Here is a 12,966-nt window from a genome sequence, read left to right as displayed (position 1 = left end):
TATCAAGCTCTCTTTCAATCTGAGTCACTATAATATTTTCTATCCTTCTCCACAACAGAAGGCTGCCCCCTCCACAACTGAAAGCTATTCTCCCCCTGACAGATATGGGATCAAATCCCTAAACAGCCTCGGCTCTGTATACCTGAAGGAGCATCTCTAACCCCATCGTTCAGCCCAGATACCGAGGTCCAGCTCCAAGGACTTTCTGACGGTTCCCTCACTGAGAGAAGTGACGTTGCAAGGAACAAGGCAGGGGGCCTTCTCGGTAGTGGCACCCACCTTGTGGAATGCCCTCCCACCAGATGTCAAGGAGATAAAAAAAAAAACTATATGACTTTTAGAAGGCACCTGAAGGCAGCTCTGTATGGGGAAGTTTTCAATGGTTGATGTTTTGTTGTGTGTTTAATACAGTGGTACCTCGGGTTACAGATGCTTCAAGTTACAGACGATTCAGGTTACAGACTCTGCTAACCCAGAAAATAGTACCTCGGGTTAAGAACTTTACTTCAGGATGAGAACAGAAATTGTGTGGTGGCAGTGCGGCGGCAGCGTGAGGCCCCATTACCCAAAGTGGTACCTCAGGTTAAGAACAGTTTAAGGTTAAGTGCGGACCTCCGGAACAAATTAAGTTCTTAACTTGAGGTACCACTGTACCTCGGTTTTCAAACGTAATCCATTCCGGAAGACCATTCGAGTGCCGAAACATTCAAAAACTGAAAACTCAGTATGGAAAACTACTTACGGAAAACTCAATATAGCATAAACAAAATAAAATAAAAAATTCCTTCCAGTAGCACCTTAGAGACCAACTAAGTTTGTTCTTGGTATGAGCTTTCATGTGCATGCACACTTCTTCAGCACAAAAGCTCATACCAAGAACAAACTTAGTTGGTCTCTAAGGTGCTACTGGAAGGAATTTTTTTATTTTGTTTTGTTTTGACTATGGCAGACCAACATGGCTACCTACCTGTAACTGTCAATATAGCATGTTTGACTTTCAAGGTGAGTTCGAAAACAGAAGCATTTACTTCTGGGTTTACTGCGTTCCAAAGCCGCAATGTTCGAAAACAGAGACGTTAGAAAACCAAGGTACCAATGTCACAGCTAATGTCAGAGCTGTGCGTCAACATATGGGCTCTTCAAGGTTGTCATCGTGAGGCTGTCATCATTAACTTGAAAGCGGACGTTCAAAGGCAGGAGATGTTTCCTGGAGTGGCCTTTTTCCTGGACACTTGGCTATTGACCCTGAACACAGAAGCCAGTGAAAGAGAGAGAGAGGATGCCAGAAGACCTCCAGAGGTTCTGCAGCCAGGGCTATGCGCTCTGATTGATGTTACACCTGTTCAGACCTGTGGGAGCGGAGGACGGCATGCGTCTAATGAAACCCTCATTTGTGACTTCCCCTCTTGCTATAGCTGAGTCTCTTTGGCCTCTAAACTTTGCTCTAGACTTGGGCGGCTGCGGGGGGAGAGGGGGAGCGATGACAAACTGCTTTCTTCTGTCAACATTCTAATTGGCCTGATAATGAAACAAAATAAATACCCAAGTTAGAGGGATTTGAAATCCAATTTATTTTTGTTTTACTCCCCAAAAAAGTGTCTGCTGCATGTTTTTTTCCTGTGAAAATACAATAAAAACAAAGCCATGAAAATAAACACACACACACACCACCCGCCAACATTTCACCAATGAAAATAGGGGGAATAATAATAATAATAATAATAATAATAATAATAATAATAATAATACCCTGCGCATCTGACAATGGGCAACTTCCATCATATATAAAAACATAATAAAACATTACACATTAAACAACTTCCCTATCCTGGCTGCCTTCAGATAGATGTCTTCTAAAGGTTGTATAGTTACTTATCTCCTTAGCTCTGGGGTCACATAACTCCATACCCTCCAACATTTCTCCGATGAAAATAGGGACGTCCTAAGGAAAAGTGGGGGGATGCGGGTGGCGCTGTGGTCTAAACCACAGAGCCTAGGGCTTGCTGATTAGAAGGTTGGTGGTTCGAATCCCCACAATGGGGTGAGTTCCCGTTATTTGGTCCTAGCTCCTGCCAACCTAACAGTTCGAAAGCACGTCAAAGTGCAAGTAGATAAATAGGTACCGCTCCGGCGGGAAGGTAAACGGTGTTTCCTTGTGCTGCTCTGGTTCACCAGAAGTGGCTTAGTCATGCTGGCCACATGACCCAGAAGCTGCCTGCGGACAAACGCCGGCTCCCTCAGCCTATAGAGCAAGATGAGAGTGCAACCCCAGAGTCGTCCACGACTGGACCTAATGGTCAGGGGTACCTTTACCTAAGGAAAAGTGGGACATTCCGGGATCAAATCAGAAACTGGGACTTCTTCTGTAAATCCAGGACACTCCTATTTTCCTATCTGACCTCTTTCCAGTTGAGTAGCTGCTGCATACTGGGATACATACATCATTATATTTCCAGTTACAGGTAGGTAGCCGTGTTGGTCTGCCATAGTCAAAACAAAACAAAATAAAAATTTCCTTCCAGTAGCACCTTAGAGACCAACTAAGTTTGTTCTTGGTATGAGCTTTCGTGTGGATGTATGCAGTATGCAGTAGCAATTCTACCAGAGTGAGGTCAGGTAAATGGCACAGCCGTGCCGCACCATTTGTTACTGACATCCTCTATATGTTCTGTTTACACCGATGCATTGCTTCCGACTCCTCCAGAAAAAGTTGAACCACCTGCGGCCTTTAGTGTGGCAGTCCCTGCCCTGCGGAACACCTTGCCACTAGAGGTTTGGCAGGCAAGCTCCCTGCTTTCTTTCGGACCTCTTTTCCAAACTGCACTGTTCAGTTGGGGATGTGAATGTTTTCTCTTTCTTTCTTTCTTTCTTTCTTTCTTTCTTTCTTTCTTTCTTTCTCTCTCTCTCTCTCTCTCTCTCTCTCTCTCTCTCTCTCTCTCTTTCTCTCTCTTTCTTTCTTTCTTTCTTTCGTTCTTTCTTTCTTTACTGACCCGTCTTTGTTGATGTTTTTACTGTTCTTGTGTTTTTATGTTGAACATCACCTTATTTTATTTTTCCTTTCTTTTAGGAAAGCGTGGTTGCTAAATATTTACACGGAGCAAAAAACAAAGAAATTTAGCAGCCCTCATCCTGATTTCATGTGGGTGAGGGAAGCCTGGAGGGAGAGAGGAATGGTGGTTTGGAGGGAAATGGAGTTTAAAACAAGACAAAACTGCAATGGAGAGGAGAGTTGTGGGAAGGGAATCCTCTTCGAGCAATCAGTTCCGACCTCTGGAAACAATAACCAGTCTCTCTACCAGCCGACTGCTAGTTAGGTAAGTAGGAAAGCAGAAAGGGTCTCACAGAGAGATGTGGAAGTCATAGCTCACATCCATAACCATATATTTAAAGCAACTTTGTAGCATTTTAACACTTCTGGTTTCCCACCAAAGAATCCTGGGAACTGTTGGAAAGAAGGTTCTTTTGATCATATGTGGTGGTCTTGTAGTAAGGTTAAAACTTACTGGGAAATGATATATAATGAAATGAAAAGGATGTTTAAAATAACCTCTATAAAAAAAAAACAACCCAGAATTTTTTTCTTTTGGGAATTATAGGGCAGAACTACCTAAACTGTATAGAAACTTACAGGTAGGTAGCCGTGTTGGTCTGCCATAGTCAAAACAAAATATAACATCAAAAAATCCTTTCAGTAGCACCTTAGAGACCAACTAAGTTTGTTTTTGGTATGAGCTTTCGTGCTTTGTATAGAAACCTATTCATGTATGCAGTGCTTTTTTCTTTAAGAAAATGTTTAGGGGTACTTTAATTTTCCTACTCATATTGAAATACTGCCCCTAAATAAGGCCAAACTTATTCGCAAAATGTTTAGGGGTATGCGTAACCCTGTGTACCCCCCAGAATAAAAGCCCTGCATATATGCGACTACAGTGGCAAGAATGTTACTTGCCCCAAAATGGAAGGAATTGTAAACAGATAAGAACACTGGCAGGATTATTGTAATAACCTGCCATTTTATAAGAGTCTCTGATTGGGAGTCTCTGATTTGACTTGAGACATCTTGTCAATGGTGCCATCTGATCCCTTCCCCTTCCATTGCTACAGGTGTCCCAGAAAGTTAATTTTCATTGTTTGGGGTTGAGGTTCATGAGTTGCCTTATGACTCTGGGTGACTGTCACAGGGACAAGTACTGGTGAGCATTGCTACTCCTATCCAAATTACCTTCTCTCTTCCTCGCCAAATGCTGGGTGTTTCCTCCTATCCTTCCTCTCTTCTTCTGGAGTCTCCTCTCAGCTGTTCTACTGCTGCTTTGCCCATCAGTTGCTGCCTAGTCCATCTCTTGTCTCTACTCTGCCCTCAACCTGTGACGGCTACTGCACCTTGAAGGCTCACCATTGAATTTGGGGTGCCAGGCAACACTTGCATCTACCATCTGCACACACAGCCTGCTGTGATCTGGTTTTTTCTGACCCTCTCCTGGCCATTGTGACCTCATGAGGATGCTGCCTCCCTGAAGGAGAGAGAGAGACTGGCCATTGTGACCTCATGTTGATAGTGACCAATGAAGGAGAGAGACTGGTCTTTATGTCCTCGTGCTGATGTTGTCCACTTGAAGGAGAGAGATTGGCCATTAGGATCTCATTCTGGTGATGATAACAATGTGAAAGATGAATAATAATGCAGAGCGTTATAGGGGCATTACTTGGGAATTATAGGGACAGAACTGTGCAAACTGTATAGAAATTTATTCATGTATGTGACTACAGCGACAAGAACGTTACTTGCCTCAAAATGGAAAGAAGCAGAAGTCCCAGCAAAGGAGGAATGGATACAAAAACTTATGGAATATGCAGAAATGCTGAAACTTACCAGATGAATAAGAAACCAAGGTCACAACCTTTTTATAAAAGAGTGGAAATGGTTTATTGAATATTTACAGATAAATTGTAAGCAGATAAGAACATTGGCAGGATTATTGTAATAACCTGCCATTTTATAAGAGTATATATTTAAAGAAGATGAACAAATGAGCAAATTAAGTAAATTTAGATATGCCAAATATATATATAAAAAAAATATAAGAAACCGCAGAAAGAGAGGGAAGGAAGTCAAGTTTTGAAAGGTCAAAATGATTGTAAAATTAATGAAATGTATAAAATTAGTGAAATGTATAAACTTGAAAAGTATAAAAAAATTCTAATAATAATAAGGAATCCTGGGAACCATAGTTTGCCCTTCACAATTCCCAGCACATTTAACAATCCACAGTTTCCAGGATACATTGGGGTATGCCATGTGCTTTAAATGTACAGTGTCAGTGTGACCTAGGAAGACCAGTGGCTGACTTGGGTCCTATGGTGCCCTGTGTGAGGACAAAATATGGTGATCTGCCCTTTTGCTGTCTTCCCAAAGCCAGGGAAGGAGGCCCTGAACATCCTGCACTCAAGCCTCCGCCCCAAAGCCTAGCGCCTCACCTACAAGACTTTGAGATGGCGCCCCCTCTGCTCAGTGTGCAGAGCATGTGCACTGCTTGCACAGCCCTAAATCCACCCCTGGAAAGGCGAGGGGGCGGCCCCATAGCGCCACCCACTTTGGACTCGCCACAGTCACTCGCCACAGGCATGTGGCCCCTAAGAGATTACTCTGAAGGGCATGCAGCCCTCGACAGAAGAAGGAGATCCACCCAGGGGCGGGGGAAGGGGGTGGAGGGGCAGTGGGGGCGGGCCACCCCGGGTGTCACCACTGGGGGAGTGTGACAACATGCCGGGCGGCACTCACCGCGGAGCCTGCAGTGCACCCGAGCCACACATTTCTCCTGGGAGTGACGGGGTGGCTGGGGTGCCCACAGGCTCCACGCTGCGCCAAATGGTCTGCCCGCCACCTCCCCCTCAGCTGTAGGGCAGCGGAGTGGGAGGATGCAGGCAGACTCCTTGGAGGCCCCACAGAGCGGTCTGCCCCTGCTCGCGCCACCCCAGGCACTCAAATGGCTTGCTCCACCGCTGGGTCCTCCACCCCTGTCCTATAAGGGATATCCTAATGGGCTTCCACACCACAGGACACCAAGATTCAGCCAGGACCTCCATGCTTTCAGACCGTCCAAGTGTCCCTATTTTCCAGGGATGTCCCTGATTTAGAGAAGCCATCCCGGTTTCTGATTTGATCCTGGAATGTCCCACTTTTCCTTAAGAAGTCCCTATTCTCATTGGAGAAATGTTGGAGGGTATGGAATTATCTGACCCCTGAGCCGTCTGAAGGCAATCCTGTATAAGGAAGGTTTTTTTTTTCATGTTTAATGTTCTATTGTGTTTTTATTTATCTTGGAAGCTACCCAGAATGGCTGGGGCAACCCAGTAAGATGTTTAGGGTATAAATAGTAAAATTATCATTATGGAATGGGACGTCATCGGAGAAATGTTGGAGGGTATGTACTTTCGTCCCTCTGCGTAAGGTTGCCAGGTCTCTCAAGGCTGTGGGTGACATTCAAGGGGTAGACTCTGGGAGATCTTGATTAGCACTTGGTAGTTCCCCAACAGAGTGGAGCATGTTCAGATTATATTAAGACTGAGGTCTGGTGGGGAGAAAGGATTATTCCTGGATGGTCAAACCAAGTGCCTGGTTGTTCCCAGTGGGCCCTGGTGGACATGGAGCAAAAAGCAAATGCACTTAAACCAACACACACCCTCCATGGATTTATCTTCTCACCCTTCAAACCAGCTAAGCTGCCTCACCTTGTGGCAGAGAGTTCCATAAATTAATTATTTGTTTTCTTTCATTTGTCGTAGCTCTACAGTGCATTCCGTGAACCTAAGAAGTTGAGAGGAAGATTACTTATTTGCTTTGTGCATTCCATGTTTCTCCTTAGGGGGGGGGAAAAACATCCGCTCAGCTTTCAGATATTTGCAACAATTCATGGTGCACAGGATCTTTCATCCTTGCCAATATACGTTGAAATATGGGCCTGGAAAAAAAAATCCCACAGCAGATCAATGAAATAATATTTACATACTTCAAAGGATACTTTGCCTCTTTTCTCCCCCTTCTTCTTCAGCACTAAGTGTCTTGGATATTTCAACTCTCCTTACAAGTTTTTCTAATTGTATTTCTGCATTTCATGGTTATTTTCTTATTAGCAACATAATTTTCATCTGTTAAGCATTTGCATCCTCTATTAGAAACATCAAAGGCCTATAACATTTTATGGCAATCATCTCCATCAATATCCACCAGAAAGAAAGAAAGAAAGAAAGAAAGAAAGAAAGAAAGAAAGAAAGAAAGAAAGAAAGAAAATGTATCCATATAAAATCCATGATGAATGTAGAAATGAACCCAAGTGCTTGCCTTAAACTGAGTCAGACCACTAGTGCCACAAACCCTGTGCTGTCTACTTTGCAGCAACTCTCTGACACAGGAGTTCTCAGGTCTTCTGTCAGAGACTTTATAATGTGGCCTTAATGGACAAAAAGCATGTGTTCTTTCATTGAGCCAGCATTCCCCTCCAGGGTGCTTCTCAGATGTTGTTGGATTCTAGCTTGCATCATCCCTGACCACTGGCCATGCCAACTGGGGCTGATCGAAACTGCGGTTCAAAATATCTTGAACGCTGCCATTTGGGGAGACAGCACAGAGCAATGATTTCAATGGGCTGTAATAATCTTCTTTAACCTCCTGCTAACAATTCTGTGTCCAGGACAGTGCTCTATCAGCTCCATCTGGTACGCAGGCTGAGACCCTAACTGCCCACAGACTGACTCGCCAGAGTGGTGCGTGCTCTAGTTATCTCCTGCTTGGACTACTGCAATACGCTCTACGTGGGGCTACCTTTGAAGGTGACCTGGAAACTACAACTAATCCAGAATGCGGCAGCTAGACTGGTGACTGGGAGTGGCTGCCGAGACCATATTTGTTGTTGTTTAGTCATTTAGTCATGTCCGACTTTTCGTGACCCCATGGACCAGAGCAGCCAGGCACTCCTGTCTTCCACTGCCTCCCGCACTTTAGTCAGACTCATGTTGGCAGCTTCAAGAACACTGTCCAACCATCTTGTCCTCTGTCGTCCCATTCTCGTTGTGCCCTCAATCTTTCCCAACATGGGGGTCTTTTCCAGGGAGTCTTCTCTTCTCATGAGGTGGCCAAAGTATTGGAGCCTCAGCTTCAGGATCTGTCCTTCCAGTGAGCCTTCAGGGCTGATTTCCTTAAGGATAGATAGGTTTGATCTTCTTGCAGTCCATGGGACTCTGAAAAGTCTCCTCCAGCTAAAGGATCTGCATTAGCTCCCAGTACGTTTCCGAGCACAATTCAAAGTGTTGAATTGCCCTTGAAAGCGCTAAACGGCCTCGGCCCACTATACCTGAAGGAGCGTATACACCCCCGTCGTTCAGCCCATACACTGAGGTCCAGAGCTGAGGGCCTTCTGGCGGTTCCCTCAATGCGAGAAGGGAGGTTACAGGAACCAGGCAGAGGGCCTTCTAGGTAGTGGCACCCACCCTGTGGAATGCCCTCCTATCAGATGTCAAGGGAATAAACAACTGTCTGACTTTTAGAAAACATCTGAAGGCAGCCCAGTTTAGGGAAGTTTTAAAAGTTTGATGTTTTATTGTGTTTATACATTCTGTTGGGAGCTGCCAAGAGTGGCTGGGGAAACCCAGCCAGATGGGTGGGGTATAAATTATGATTATGATTATTTTGCCAAACCAAGGTTTGTTTCCCCATGCCTTTTTATTGTTTTTCATTTTCTTTATAGGGTTAAGAACAAAAAATATACTGTTAGATTTGCAGGCGTGGATCTTCTGGAGTTAATTTCAACTCTTTTTGCTAAGCCCCTTAACCTCAATGGGGCTGAAGCACCCTATCACATGGCAGTTTTGGATTTGCCACACGTTTCTGGATCCAAACTTGATTGGTTGTCTCTAAAGGTGCGCTAGGTAGAGTTGTGTTTCAATTTTCCAGGAAATGGATTAAAGATTTTGGTGAGCTAAATATTTTCCCTAGAATGGAAGGAAATTTGTGAATATTCACTTTTCTTGAGCCTCATTTATGCCATTATTTGGAGGTGGCTTCTTCCGCCTTCAGATTAACCACATGGATGCTCCCAGACAATCAGGGATCACATAGCGAATAAGCTACGTAGGCAATCGGATTTGACAACATGATGGCGTTTCATGGCTTAGTCGCGTGGATGATCATACACACCCAAGGTTTACACAATGAATGGCATCAGAATTTTATTCCCACCAGATCGATTTGGCTGCTTGGCCAATTCACTGAGGACAAGTGAGAGAATGAGAGCACATGTGGGCAATTAAAATAAGTGAATATATTGACAAGAAATACAGAAAAATCACTAAAAATGGAGAGTTCTTCAACACTGTTCAAAAATGTGCTAGAAAACCCCCAAAACACCTACGAGCAATTTTGGCTCAATCCTACAAGTTGTACTTACCAGGTTTTAACAGTAATAAAAATGCAGAAATTCAAATGGCTTGGGCATCTGTAAGCCCCACAATGGCAGAAACATTGGACCAGGATGTATCAACATAGAATAAGAACAGCCTCAGGGACCATTCCATACAGGTAGAACAGGTCTCTTTGCAAAGTATTTGCTCTTTGGTAATGAGAGGTATTTTTTTTTATTGGTTGTTAAACATTGTGTGAGAGCAAATACCCTGAAAAATCCATGCATTGCAGCCTGGATTTTTGTATCATTCCGATGCTTTTGAAAATGCCCCCCCCCTATCATTGAAAACTGTTTAAATTGGTGCCTTTGGACCCAGCAAATATTGACCATTCTGCATTCTGAAGTTTGACACCCACAGTGTAGACCAACTGCCTTTTTTCTGAACATACATAAATAGCTAACAGGCCAACTGTGTTGGGTTTTTTTTGGGGGGGGGGGGACGGGGTCCTCACTGGCCAGGAATGTCTCCATCAGGGTCCAAGATCTGCCTAATAATTATTGACTCTAAAATCAATGTGCATTCCATGTGCATAGCCTTGGTGTGAGCCAATAACACAGTATGTGCATTCCCAAAATCGTTTTAGGCAAGGTGCGAAGTCTAACTTTGGAGTTCCCCTTCTGACTATCGCAGGTGGAATGCATTGCCTAACAAGCCCGCACCTATGTCAGACATACCAAGGACCAGTTCAGTCCCCCTGAAACAGCTCCCCAAATTCCAAGCTGACATAATCTTTTGGCAGTGCTCTGTTCTGGCAATGAATCAATTTTCAAATTATTTTTATTTTTATTATTGTTCTAAAAAATTGTTGCTTGCATATGCCTAATTGAACATTTACTTGCTTGAAACATTTACATATGCATTGCAATCTTGTTAGGATTTTCAGGGTGATGTACTTCAAAAATCCGTGGAGGCTGGTCCATTCACACAAATAAGCCACTGCTTTGATCAACCTCAGTGTGCCTTCAGCCTGCAAACCTCCTCCCCCCCCCCCGGCATGCGCGGCCTGATTTCTTACAAACAGATCTGTGGGTACCATTGTCTGTCAGCTTCCTGCTTCATAATCATAGCATTCATACCCTCTAACATTCCCCAGATGAAAATAGGGACATTCCTCACTGCCCGTCCAACTGACCCCACTCCCCACCCGCCCCCTATTTTTTTGTTGTTGTTGTTCTGCCTGCCACCCACAGAAGGTAGGCGATTCAAATCCCCACAATGGGGTGAGCTCCCGTTGCTCTGTCCCAGCTCCTGCCAACCTAGCAGTCCGAAAGCACGCCATTGCAAGTAGATAAACTGGTACCGCTTCAGCGGGAAGGTTAACGGCGTTTCCGTGCGCTCTGGTTTCCGTCACGGTGTCCCGTTGTGCCAGAAGCTGTTTAGTTATGCTGGCCACATGACCTGGAAAGCTGTCTGTGGACAAACGCTGGCTCCATCGGCCTGAAAGCGAGATGAGCGCCGCAACCCCATAGTCACCTTTGACTGGACTTAACCGTTCGCGGGTCCTTTACCTTACAACAACAGGACTCAGCAGACACACCTTCCAGCTTCCTGAGAAAACCCCTTGATCCTAATTTTATTTTATAAACACACTCCAATAAATAATTTTTTATTTTTTTATTTTTATTTTTTTGCAAATATTTTTTATTAATTTTATATGCGTACAAACCATAAATGAAAAATTGTTTACAGAAGCTATACATTGAAAAGGGGGCAAGATTAGATGTGGACACACAACACATAAAAACTCCCATAAAGGCTCCTTGCACTCGACTCAGCTCTCCCTTTTTTTCACGCCCAGGACTGCCCTGTCCTCTGCATGCAACTCAGAGCCACTGCATCATTCAGTGATGGGCAACAGCCTCTCCCATTCCTCTCCTGCTCTCCAGCAGCCCCTATGAGCTGCCCAAAGTAGGAGGCTGGCAGTGGCGGCCACGGAGAGGCAACGATATGCTCCCTTGCAGTTGCCACTGCTGCTCAGGAAAAGCATCAGTTCATCCTCCTCCCTGAGCTCGGTAGCGGCACTGGTGGGGAAAATAGGAACATTCTTGGATCAAATCAGAAGCTGGGGTGGCTTTCATAATTCTGGGGCTGTCCCTGGAAAATAGGGACACCTGCTGTTGAAGCATGGGAGGGGGAATGGGGACAAAACTTGGTTCTGCCTGCCATTGGCTTTGGCTCCAGCTACTGACTGGGGTTCTTGCCTTCCACCCTACCAATCCCAATAGGCACCAGACACCGCTGATGAAAACATCTGACAAGGGTTTTAAAATGATAACCACAGAGGAGGGGGGAGAACACACAGTGTAAGATGCTAGTCGCGGGAGCTCCTCAGCTTGCAGAAACAAATTGGCACCAGCCAGGCTCTTTGGATGTCCAACCTAAATTAAAACAGAGGCTTTGCAAGGCTCAAGCTGGCATGTATGTCTATTTTACACCTACAAAGGGAGGCATGGCCTGCCAAATAGCAAGCAGAGAGAGCCAAAAAAATAAAATAAAATAGGGCACCTGCAACTCGGAAAGTCTCAAAGGCAGTGGCGTAGCGTGGGTTGTCGGTGCCCGGGGCCATGTGGAAGGGATGAGTGGGAGTGAGGGAAACGGGCTGAGTATGCATGCGCATTCAACTGCATAATGGCGCCTGCATCACTCACCCATCAGATCACAACCGCAGAGGTAAGAAAAGAAGAGTCATTCTGTTGTCTGGAGAGGTCACTTCCTGGTTTGCACAGAGAAACCATTTTCAATGGAGCCCAGCAACGGAAGGGCACAGCAGTTTTGAGGCAGCCCGAAGTGCTGAAATTGTTAACCCCTAAAGTTTTGCGCCTGGGGCAACCGCCCCAGTGCCCCCCCCCCACACACTATGCCACTGCTCAAAGGAGGCATTAATGGAGGTCTCTGATCACAATGCTGATGTAATAGTGCAGCAACACTGCCATGGGCGGAGTTTACATTTGCCTATAGGCATACTGTCACAAAGTAATAATTGAGAACAATCCTCTAACATTTACCATTGCACTTTCTATCTAAAAGCCTCATAGTACTTGTAAACGTTAACTTTGGGCTGTCCATTCAGCTCAGAAGGATCAATAAAATATGACTGGCAATATTTATATATATGACAAGGAAGAGACATATCAGAACATTGTCTGTGTACTGAAAAATATTATTGTGGGGATCAAATGTCTCTTTCAATTAAAACGTAACACCATGATAAGAGGAGGAAGAGGACAACGATGCAAAATGAGAAATGGGAGACCAAATATCTTTTTTCCAAGATTAGCTCTCAAAGCTGAAACAGAATCCAACCTGTTGGCTAAAATTTGGCTCTATTCCTGTTAAAATACCTCCCGCTAATCAGTTCAGCATGTTAGATGTAGCAGCACTAAGGCATATGTCTATGGGGCACGCAAAAGTCCTTGTGAGTGTGCTGTGTGGTATAATGTCTCGCATATTTCATGAGGAAAGCTCAGTAGTAATGCCAAAGAGGCCTGCCCATTCAGCTTTTTTAAAGCT

General features: G+C 44.7%; 2 long non-coding RNA genes across 2 annotated transcripts in view; one reads left to right on the top strand and one right to left on the bottom strand.

The window, feature by feature from the left end:
- Positions 1-4,529, bottom strand: part of LOC117043321 — a 73,859-nt gene extending 69,330 nt beyond the window's left edge. Inside the window, exon 1 of the long non-coding RNA XR_004426174.1 lies at positions 4,394-4,529. This is a non-coding gene — a long non-coding RNA (uncharacterized LOC117043321). The remainder of the gene's footprint in view (positions 1-4,393) is intronic.
- Positions 3,080-6,865, top strand: LOC117043322. Its single transcript, XR_004426175.1, has 2 exons — positions 3,080-3,314; positions 6,784-6,865. It is a non-coding gene; the product is annotated as an uncharacterized LOC117043322 (long non-coding RNA).
- Positions 6,866-12,966: the final 6,101 nt, after the last annotated feature.

This window comes from Lacerta agilis, chromosome 3 (genome assembly GCF_009819535.1).
Source record: "Lacerta agilis isolate rLacAgi1 chromosome 3, rLacAgi1.pri, whole genome shotgun sequence".
Lineage (NCBI taxonomy): Eukaryota > Metazoa > Chordata > Lepidosauria > Squamata > Lacertidae > Lacerta > Lacerta agilis.
Note: the sequence above shows the minus strand (reverse complement) of the source record. Positions and strands in the feature narration are given on the sequence as shown.